This window comes from Nannospalax galili, unplaced genomic scaffold (genome assembly GCF_000622305.1).
Source record: "Nannospalax galili isolate Female #2095 unplaced genomic scaffold, S.galili_v1.0 scaffold417, whole genome shotgun sequence".
NCBI classification, from domain to species: domain Eukaryota; kingdom Metazoa; phylum Chordata; class Mammalia; order Rodentia; family Spalacidae; genus Nannospalax; species Nannospalax galili.
In genome coordinates this window covers 3,856,502-3,867,586 of record NW_008340785.1, presented here as the reverse complement: position 1 = coordinate 3,867,586, position 11,085 = coordinate 3,856,502, and the positions used below count along the sequence as shown (strand labels likewise).

Here is an 11,085-nt window from a genome sequence, read left to right as displayed (position 1 = left end):
CATTCTACAGGAAAGACAAACAGAGGACCAGATAAGATCAACTATGTCCTGGAGCAAGTACATTCAATATGTTGCTAACTTTCTTCCCTTCACCACCCACCCTAATACCTCTAACGGCTTCTTTTGTGCATCCAGCAATAGACCTTTATTGACAGCAGTACCAGTTAACACCACCCTTTTCTACCCAGAAACAAAAAAAGATTTCACTGATACTCATCTAATGGATATTCCCTTATTCGAACCACTGGCTAACTATCCAATTTGCATTTCCAGCAAGAGTAAGCCTACTCATTACAAATGCCTCACTAACATTACTCCCTCTAGTATAGCATGTGTCGCCCCTCCTCTTTTCCTATGGTGCAAAGGAAAAGCCCAACACTGTGTTAATTCCTCTTTGTCCACCTTTTGTATACCGGTAATGATTACGCCCCAGGTGTAACTACTCGAGAAGGAGGAAGCCGCCCTCCTCCTTCACAGCCGCCAATGGAGAGAAATAACAAGATGACGTGGCTAAAGAGGAGCTAGATTTTGTCTTCCTGTACCAAATGGGTGCAGTCCAGATGGAAACAGTATCAGTGAGCTTGGTTCAGATCCTGATCAGCAGACTTCCTGTCTATAGGTATGTGATGTGATCCTCCTTCCTTCTGAAAGACTATAAATCAGAGTATGGGAGGCTGGGGGAAAAAGAAGACTGTTTTTGTTCACAGTAGAACAGCCTTCATTGGAGACAGACCTAAGAAATCCCTTTCCTGAGCTGTGCCTACTTGACCTATGATGTTAGAGCCCTTCTTTCTCTAATTTAGGCCATAAAGACTCGGTTCTTCATGGGAATTTACAATATTAAAGATTCCACTCTTGCCACGTTCTCTGGGCAGCCCTTTATGTGCCTACTAGAAAATAATATATACATACTCTTACACTTTTCTAAGTTCAAAGTTCAGTCAAACCTGAACTAAATTAGTTCTTATTAACAATTGGAAAGACTAACTTAAGGAACAAAATACATGTCCATTCAGGGTTTATTTTAAAATGTTGGGGTTTTGTTGATGCTTCATTGTTGGGGAACCCTGCTGTTAGGGTTGCAGTTTCTCCATGTCCGGATAGCCCTGAGAGGCTCGGTGCCTGATGGAGAGACTCCACTTTTCAGCAGGGGGCCTCCTGCTCTCCTCCTGGCTCACTTTGAAAGTGCCGCCAAGTGAAGATGCCTGGCCTTATCTGAAACATGGCCTTTAGCATAGTAACCTCAAGTAAAAACTACCTGCAGGTTTTTTCTATATGATAATCAGGCACTGTCTGACAGTCTGGAAGACAGAAGCCCACTGCCACATGTAAATAAAGCATACTATGAGCACCTATCAACTGAGGCTTTTGCTACTGCCTCCACACTATAAATTCTCTAGTTTTCCCACTAATAAACAGAGCTGTATCACTGAATCTGGCTGGAGCTGTATCATTGCTGTTTCACTGTGCCTGGGACCAGCCTGGGATCCATTTCCCCATAAGGGCTGTCTTCCGTCAGCACTCACTGGCCATCCTGACCCCATTCACTGCTTCTGCTCTCCCTGCCCTCGTGGGCCAGTGGCCAATGACCTGCGAAGAAAGGGAGAGCCTCCTGCAGCTGGCCCGAGCCTCCCACAGCTTGGCGCAGAGCCCACCGTGGAGAGAGAGAGCTGCCCTGCAAAGTTTGCTAAGGGGAGGCCTGATTTTGGGACTCTCAGGTGGTCTGCTGAGTTCTCATCCCCTACTCCAGGAGGAGGCCGAATCAGGTAGTCTCAGGTTGTCTGTTAAAGTCTCTCCCTACAGTAGGATACGTCTATACCTGAGGCCATGGGAGGGGCCTCACATAATCCCAGTTAGGGGGTTCGATTTTGTGTAACTTGGGGAAGATTTGTTGAAGCTCACCACCATGTGGAGAATGGATCCAGGTGCTCTCAGGTGGTCTGCTGAGTTCTCAGCCCCTACACTAGGCAAAGGCCAGATCTGGCAGTCTCAGACTATCTGCCCCTACCTCAGGCAGAAGCCAGAGCAGGCACTCTCAGGCTGTTTGTAAAATTTTCTGCCCTACAGTAGCAATGATATAATTTTTTAAAGTGTTAAATTAATTCTTTAAAAGTGGTAAAATCTAAGTGAGAAATCTGAACTTTTAGAAGAACACTTCCTGCTTTCAGGAAATAAAGTAGTTTTCTAGCTTTTACTGTGCTTCTCAGGAAAGCTGCTCACTCTTATAAATAAAATGTTGGTTTATACTTTAGATTATGTACTGAAACTTTGCATAATCAAAGGAAAACTTATATTAGGTTAAAACATAACATTTAACTTAAGTACTATGTAGCTATTTACATTTTCTGATTTGTTTCATACAAGTATAAACCCTATGTAATGCTTATTTGACATCAATATCACTGGGCACTTTGTAAAAATCATGATTTAGGGACTGGAGAGATGGCTCAGCAGTTAAGAGCATTAGCTGCTCTTGTAGAGGACCCAGATTCAGTTCCCAGCACCCATGTAACTCCAGTTCCAGGGGATCTAATTCCCTCTTCTGGCCTCCACAGGCACCAGGCATGCACATGGTGCACATACATACATGCAGGCAGGCAAAAAGTCAAATACATTTTTAAAAAACTTGTTTTAAAGCATAATTTATAGCATTATAAATTATTACTGCTATTTCCCAACAACTATAATAAATGCAATATCCAAAAAAAATCAAAATTTCACTTGAAGTGGTATTAAGAGATTAAGAGAGAAAAAAAGTATTGATCTGTCCCCCAAAACTTCATTTGACATTTGATAATGAAAAAGTGAATGTGGTCAGAACTTTTCTAATCCTCAGAGATTTAAGTTAGGGGAGTCAGGATTTGAAAATAGAGTGGCAAATTTCATCTAGAGGAAGAAAAAGAGACATGAATAGCTCATTTTGAAAACAGTGAATAATGAATTTTCCTTAGAAAACATTAAAAATGTAGTTTCAGATCTATAGCATTCCCCAACGTGGTACTGTGGACAGCAGGATATAATGTGACCCTAAAACACATTTTTCCCCCAGAGCTAGGGATCCTACTTGGGGCATGATATACAGAAAGCAAGTACTCTACCACTGAGCATACTCCCAGCACCTAAAACAGATCTTAATGTACATGAAACAAATCACAGAGAAAGCATTATAGAGCATCAAGGGACAAATTACTCATGAAGTGAGAAAATTGCTTATACAAAATAAAATTAGAAATTTACTTAGTCTTGGGTGACAAAATATTCTGCATAAGTTGAACTTTTAAATGGAATTTAAAAGGGAATGATAAATGAACATATAGGTGATTACTCAGCTGATTTGGAGGAGATAAAAAAAATTCTGAAAATGAATAAATATTTAAATTCCCTTTCCTTAAAAATCATCCTAAAGAAGTTTTTAAAAATAGAACAATATATTCAACAAACATATCAAAGATCTAATAACCTTAATATATAAAGAAAATTTTCCATATCAGTAATACCAATTCTTCAGTAAAACATATATGAATAGATATTTTCCAAAAGAAATATAATCAGTAATGTGTAGACAAGACTTTGCTTCATCAGTAATCACAGAAATTAAAACTTAAAAAAACAATTTATACTTGATTTAAATTGGCAGTTTTGAAATAGGTAATGCACAAACCAATAAGAATGCAGTATGATTGGAACACTTTGCCCTGAAATTGGTCTAGTGAATAACCACTAACTTTTGGGGGGGCGGGGGAAGTTGACAGTATACATCAAGAGATTTAAAGTTTATAAACCTATAATTTCATAGTCTATAATTAATCTTAAGGAAATGTTTAGAGATCTAGACATAGATTTATGTTTAAATGTGTTCTTTGAATCATCACTTATAATTAAGGAGAACTTGGAACAAATAAAATCTTTATAGAAAAAAATTGGCTAAAAATAATCATTTAAAAAATACTGAGAGATCTCCAATTTTAATATAAACAAAAGATTTCAATATATATTTTTAAAGGTATGAAAATTACTAATGAGTGTAGTAAGAGATATTCAATGTTAGTCAATAGGAACATACTTTATAAGATGCCACTTTCACTCATTAGGAGAGCTAAATATCTGAGAAAAAAATAACAAATATTGACAAGGCTGTTGAGAAGCCAGAACCACAGAGATCTACCTGCCTTTGCCTCCCAAGTGCTGGGATTAAAGGCCTCCATACCTGGCCATTTGCCTGAAGTTTTTAATCTTACTTTGTTACACAGACACACAGACACACACACACACAGACACACACACACCCCACCACCACCACCATCACCACCATCATCAACATCATCATCATCATCATCATCATCGTTGTAATCATCATAATCATCATCTCTCCCTTCCTGCCTCTATCCATTCCAGCTTCTCACCTCCTTTGTATGCTACTATTTACCTCTACCCCCAACTCTACCCCATCCTCAATTTGACTGTAAAATAGTACAGCCACTTTAGATAGTTTTGGGGGGGATAAAGAGTGCTGGGACTTAGGAACCCACCACCAATTATGCTCTGATGTCAGAGAGGGTACAGTACCAGAGCCCCACCAGGGAGGGTTTCAAGACAGGACACCAGTACTTGTCATGCTTTGAGGTCAGGGAGAGTGCAGAGACTTAAGACCCCACAGCTGGCAGTTGCCTTCTAAGGTTAGGGAATGCACTAAAGCATCTACTCATATACCAGATCACCCTATGGGGTTAGGGAGCAAAGGACTCCAAATCCTAATACAAAGATACTTGCGTATTCATGTTCATTGGTACTCTAACCAAGAAATAGATCCAATTTTATTCAGCGCCCTGCCTGCCAAGATATGCTTATAAATGCTATAGTGACTTAACTATTACAGGGGTAGCCAAACGCTTTCTAATTGAATTTGAGACTCAGTCCATAAGAGGGAACTCATGCCTGGTATAGTAAATATGGTCAAAAGGTTGTATCTAGGAAGATCACAGGCCCTGATAGGGACCCTACTACTGATTGTGTTATATGGGCATATGGTCAAACTGCCTTCTAAGTGCTTTTGTTTATACCCATAGACTAGTGTTGCTTTCATCCTTGGGAGGGAAAAGTGGTGGGGGTAAGTAAGAAACAGGATGGGAGGGAATAGGGATGAATTTGATCAAAACACGTTATATGCGTATGAATACTAAATAAAATATTTCTAATATGCTTACTTCAAAATGATCCAATATCTCCTACATATATTCTTGGATTTGGGATTATTGAAAATTCATCAGAAAACAAACTTCTTTATTCAAAACAATAGTAGTGATATATACTTATAGTCAATGAATTTTTTTGTAGGAAATTTTGTCGTTTTTGAGACAGGATCTCCCTGTAGCCCCAGCTGGCCTGGAACTCACTACATAGACCAGGCTAGCCTCGAACTCACAGAAATCCACCTGCCTCTGCCTCCCGAGTGCTGGAATTAAAGGTGTGCGCCACCCAGCAATTTGTAGAAAACTTAAATGAAAGTGCACATAGTACCAGAGCAACAGGCTACAAGCGAAAATTGGGATCTATGTGCCCATGGGTGCATGTGCAGGCCAACTACTATAGAGTGAGTGCAGCAGGATACTAGGGAACTGTCCCTGGGGCACTAGAGGAGGCTCATCAGGGAGGAACCTTGGAAATAGAGGAGAGGATGAGGTGCCCTTGGGCAGCTCAAGCTTCCTTTTGGAGCTTCCCAGGGTGCCAAACAGGTAGCACTCTACTTCTGCAGGAACAAAGCCCAAACACAGCTAGCCTGATAGACTTCCTATCTCTGCTTCTGCAAAGCTTATGTGTCCCACCACTCTGGGTTTGCAGTGTCTGAGCATTTACCTTGCAAGGGCCCTAAACTTCTCCTAGGATTGCTAAGAGGAGCTGACTTCCATCTATGCAGTTGCTTCAGAACCTACAGCATTCCCCACATCCCATACATAGAGGTATGTCCTCATGTGGACCAAAACCTTAGGAAAGATTCTGCAAAACCAAGATAAAACTCATAATGCACATCAGTTTTGCAGAGGCTTGGCAGTCCATGAAAGCAGATTTGATTGATATTCAGAACATATGCCTTTCCATAACTGTCCACTACCCTGACCATGTCGGGGTCAAGTATCATGAGTGAGCATGCTTTCAGAAGTGTGGGTATCTGAAGAAGAGTATGAGGTGGTCTTGGAAGTACAGGCAAATGGAGGTAGGATACAAAGTAGGTGAGAAGCTAGAATGGACAGTGTTAGGAAGGGAGAGATGATGACGATGTTGTTGATGATGATAACAACGGTGATGATGGTGTGGTGTGTGTGTGCGTGTGTGTGTGTGTGTGTGTGTGTGTGTGTGTAACAAAGTAAAATAAAAAACAGCAGGCAAATGGCCAGGTGTGGAGCCCTTTAATCCCAAACACTTGGGAGGCGGAGACAGGTAGATCTCTGTGAGATCAAGGCTGGCCTGGACTACATGGTGAGTTCCAGGTCAGCTGAGGCTACAGGGAGACACTGTCTCAAAAAATAATAATAATAAAAAAAGAAAGCAAACAAAAAAGACCGCAGGCATTACGGTGGTCAAAAATTGGTGGAAATAATAAGAGAGAGAAGAAAAACTAATGCTGCAACACATATGTTCTATTGTCCCAAAAGCAATGTGAAGATAGACCGATAGCTTCTCTAAGGTGTACTGAACTCTGATCCCGGAGTCTAGAAGCTAGTATTTTAGACCCAATTCTAACACAAACTGCCTTTACTCCAGGAGCCTGTTTCTTATTTAAAACATTGATAACCGCCATTGTTTCTTTAAAGGGTTCTTTGCAAACTATGAGTATAAACTAAGCAACCTTCTATAAATGCCATTTAAAACTACAAGATTCAAACAATAATCCCGGCACTGATGCCATGCTTTAAAGAATTTGTCCATGCTATTGTGTGTGTTGTTGCAGTGTCTATCAAAAAACTCAGATAGCTGGTTGTTAGCTCTCTCTGGCAGGTGTGAGGTCTTATGTTCTAAGGAGAATAAAATTAGTTTAAATCCTTAAGAGGAGAAGTCTCTATGTAAATCCAAGGGCAATAAACAGTTCCAAAGTGTACTTGGTTTTGTTTTGCTTTGTTCTGATTTTGTATTTTTCTATGATGGGGTCTTGCTGTGCAGCTGAGGCTGGCCTGGAACTTATGATCCTCCTGCCTCTGCTACCTGAGTGCTGCAATTACAAGCTTTTGCCATCATGCACAGCTCCAGAGTGCTTTCTATGTTCTTTGAGATGGGATATTCAGAGTATAGGGTGGTCATAAAATAATGGTTATTTGCTTGTCTTTTGGTGTTGTTATTTTATTTTTTAATTATTGTATTTATTGTTTTTATTTTATATGTATGAGTGTATTGCCTGCATGCGTGTAAGTGCACCCATGCCCTGCAGTGACCATGGAGGTCAGAAGAGGTAGTCAGGTCACCTGGAACTGGAGTAAAGGACGGTTGTTAGCGGCCATGTGTGTGCTTGAAACTGAATCCTGGTCCTCTATAAGAGTAGCCAGTGCTCTTAACCGCTGAGCTATATCTCCAGATCAGTGTTGGAATTTTACAATTTCCTCTTAAATACAGAAATGGGCTCAAAGAAAGTTCTTCTAAAGAGTCTAGTGACAGAAATACAGATGAATACAGATGGGCTTTTGTTACCTTTCCTTTTTTTTTTTTTTTTTTTTGGTCTTTTTGAGACAGGGTCTCCCTGTAGCCCCAGCTGTCCTGGAACTCACTATGTAGACCAGGCTGGCCTTGAACTCACAAAGATCTGCCTGTCTCTGCCTCCTGAGTGCTGGGATTAAAGGTGAGCACCACCACTCCTGGCTACCTTTTCTTTTTTAACAGTCCCAGTTGTAGGTAGCTATTACAATGTTTCTATTTTATGACCTGGGCAAAATCTTCACTAAGAAGAGATCAGAAAACTATCAGAAAGTTGTTTTGTCATAGTTTTATGCTACATGAACACAGAAGAAAAGGCCGGGGGTTCTGGGGGGAGGGGAATCACTGGAAACCAGTAAATACCCTATTTACTAGCAGCAGTGGCCAAGCAGCTTCTCATCTGTGTTACAGATGCCATGTGAGGCCTCCAGCTGGAGCAATGAAACAGTCTTGTCATCGATCACCATTAAAATACTGTTCCAAAACATCATTATGCTTAACTGCTCCTGATCCCCCAAAATTGTGTGTCCTTGGTTGTATCACTTTATCGCTTAGGGCCTATGAGTGAGTGCACAGAAGGAACTGGGCCTTGGTGGTTTTACACTGGGGAGATACTGCCCCCCAGGGGCATGTGTGTGTGTAGGCATGTTTTAAGGTCAAGGCTGGCAGTGCCAAATGTTCTGAGAGAGAAGGAAGGGGCAGTCTTGCAAAATGAGGAATTGGAGCTGGGCTCCAAATGCCAGTAACAACCTGGATTACCTCTAATGTTCCTTCCAACGGTCAGAGCTACCTACCATGTCAGTCAGTCACCAGTTATTGAGCCCCACTATGTGTTGAGCATCAAGCTTCCCTCACCAAACATTGCAGAAGCTCTGGCTTGATTGTATTCTTTCCCTTCTTTTCTTTCTAAACATCTCCTTTACCCACATAAATAAGGGTTTTCTAACTCAAACCAAGAGGGAAACAGACCCCAAGATTTTCCAAGGACTTTGGTGTTTCCAATGATACTCAGAGACAAAAGGCTCACTTTAGCCCTTTTCCAATCCTGGATGATGTCCTACTCTGCCTTTAATAATTCAGTATTGGAGGCCTTTGGCTCCACTGACAGAGGCCTTCCAGGCAGATGCAATCCCAATTGTGAGGCATGTGGTGAACTCTTTCAATTTGATTCAATCAGTTTTAATTTTAAAAACAAAACACTGACTGCTTTTTGTTTAGTGAACAATTTTCACTGGCAAACTGAAGTTTCCTAATATACTTGCATGACTTCTGAGGCTAGTTGTAAAACCTACCATAGTGTATATTACCACATCAAGTAATCTCATTAACTTACATTGCTAGTTCATCTGTGCAGGGAGCAACTGGGGACTGTTCAGTAGGATCTCATTAGATTCCACTGCTTCTGCACAGCCCCTCTAGGAGTGCTGTGACCGCCCCCATCCCTCAGTGCTACTCAGCATACATGTGGTGCTTCCTCACTGTGACTCTGTTATCTCTCAGCAACTTTGGAAATGACTGCATACTCCAAAAGTACTTACATTATTTGTCAAGAAAGAAGTCCAATGCATAGAGATGCATGGGGGTCTGTTCAGATCACAAACGGCTTTGGAGAAACTGGGGATTCTGAGTGCTGTTTATGTCAACCAATAGGCTATTCCGACATTCAAGGTTACTTTGTGAATATCCAAACCTTTTCCAGACTTTAATGAATCTCAGACTGCATTTTGATGTTTCTGCTCATTAAAAATCTGTATGTCAGTGTTTGTTCAGTAATTATTATTGGATACTCTTGAGCTCAGCAGCATTCTGCATCTGGGAACAGGGAAGTAGAGAAGTCAGACATTATGCCAGTAATTCCATATTAATTAAGAATTGTTGCAACTGGCTCTGTGAAGGAGAAAAATGTGCATGGAAATTGTCAAATGAGGGACGCAACCTCATCTGAACATCCAAGAGGCTTTATTGAGAGGGCAATACATAAAGGTAGGCCCAAAGGAAATGGAGGCAGGAAGTTCAAGGATTGAGTAAATTCCAGAAGGAGGGGCCCAGGAGTGAAGGCTCAGAGACAGGTGAGAAGGACTTGTTTCCAGCAGAAGAGGATGCTAACTCAATCTTGATGGCAGAAGTAGGCGTGGACGGCATGCATATGAATGACAAACATTTAGAAGATGGAAGGGAGAGAATGTGACCATCAATGGGATGTGGGAAGTGGGAGCGAAGCAGCATTGGGGCTCTCTGCCCTGTGCTGGGGGCTGAGTGATGGCTGCCATATACTCAGTTCTATTAAACAGCTATAGAGCAGTAGGGCAATTTGCAAGCTTCTCATTCGGTGCATGGAGAGTAAAGTCCTTTGAGACGACGTCAGTTTATCTAGTAGAGATGCTCTCCATTAGACAGTATAGTTCAAAGTGGTAGGGACTGAGCTAGTTCCAGGGAGCACAGAGCATGCATTTGGAGAGGTGTGGACAATCTTCAAGGACCTCATATTTTAAAATACTTTGTCTTTCGTCCTGTTTATTTTATTAAACTGCTTTTGTTGTTGTTGAGACAGAGTCTCATGCAGCTCAGGTTGACCTCCAACTCAATTTATAACTGAGTGTAACTTTGAATTTCTTCCTTTAACCTATGCTGGGATCATAGGCACATATCACCATGTCTGGTTTTATGCTGTTCTGAGGATCGAACCTAGGGCTTTGTGCATGCTAGGCAAGCAGTTCACCAGCTGAGCGACACCCCCAGCCCTTTCTTCATTTTTCAGACAGGGTCTCACTATGTAGCTTCAAGCTGGTCTCAAATTCATCATCCACTTGCCTCGGCTTCCCCAGTGCTTGGATCACAGGTATGATCTGCCATGCACAGCTACTAAATACTTCCTTACGCATCAGCTCTGAGCTTTGCACTGATCACTGGGGAGAGCTGGTGGGGTTGCTGTCTTTTTTCTAACAGAAAACAGAGGCTTCCTGAGTGTGTGATCACCTGAGGCCGCTGGGCAAGTTCTCTGGCTCCTGGCCCAGGACTTGTCTTGTGTCACCAAGGTTTTTCTCTACATCATCAAGGCTAACTCTGCACCAGCTCTCAGGGCTTCGTGTCAGGCAGAATCACACAATTTGCTACACTAACGTCTGCAGTGATATATACATATATTTTTTTTCTGTTAAGAGTAAAGCAACAGCCGGGTGTGGTGGTGCACACCTTTAGTCCTAGCACTTGGGAGGCAGAGGCAGGTAGATCTCTTGTGAGTTCAAGACCAGCCTGGTCTACATCGTGAGCACCAGACCAGCTGGGGCTACAGGAAGATCCTGTCTCAAAAAGACAATAAATAGATAGATGATAGATAGATAGATAGATAGATAGATAGATAGATAGATAGATAGATGATAGATAGATAGATAGATAGATGATAGA

At 41.5% G+C, this 11,085-nt stretch overlaps 1 protein-coding gene across 1 annotated transcript in view; it reads left to right on the top strand.

The window, feature by feature from the left end:
• Positions 1–11,085, top strand: part of Slc35f1 (solute carrier family 35 member F1) — a 462,243-nt gene that overhangs the window by 389,193 nt on the left and 61,965 nt on the right. The gene's annotated exons all lie outside the window — the stretch shown is intronic.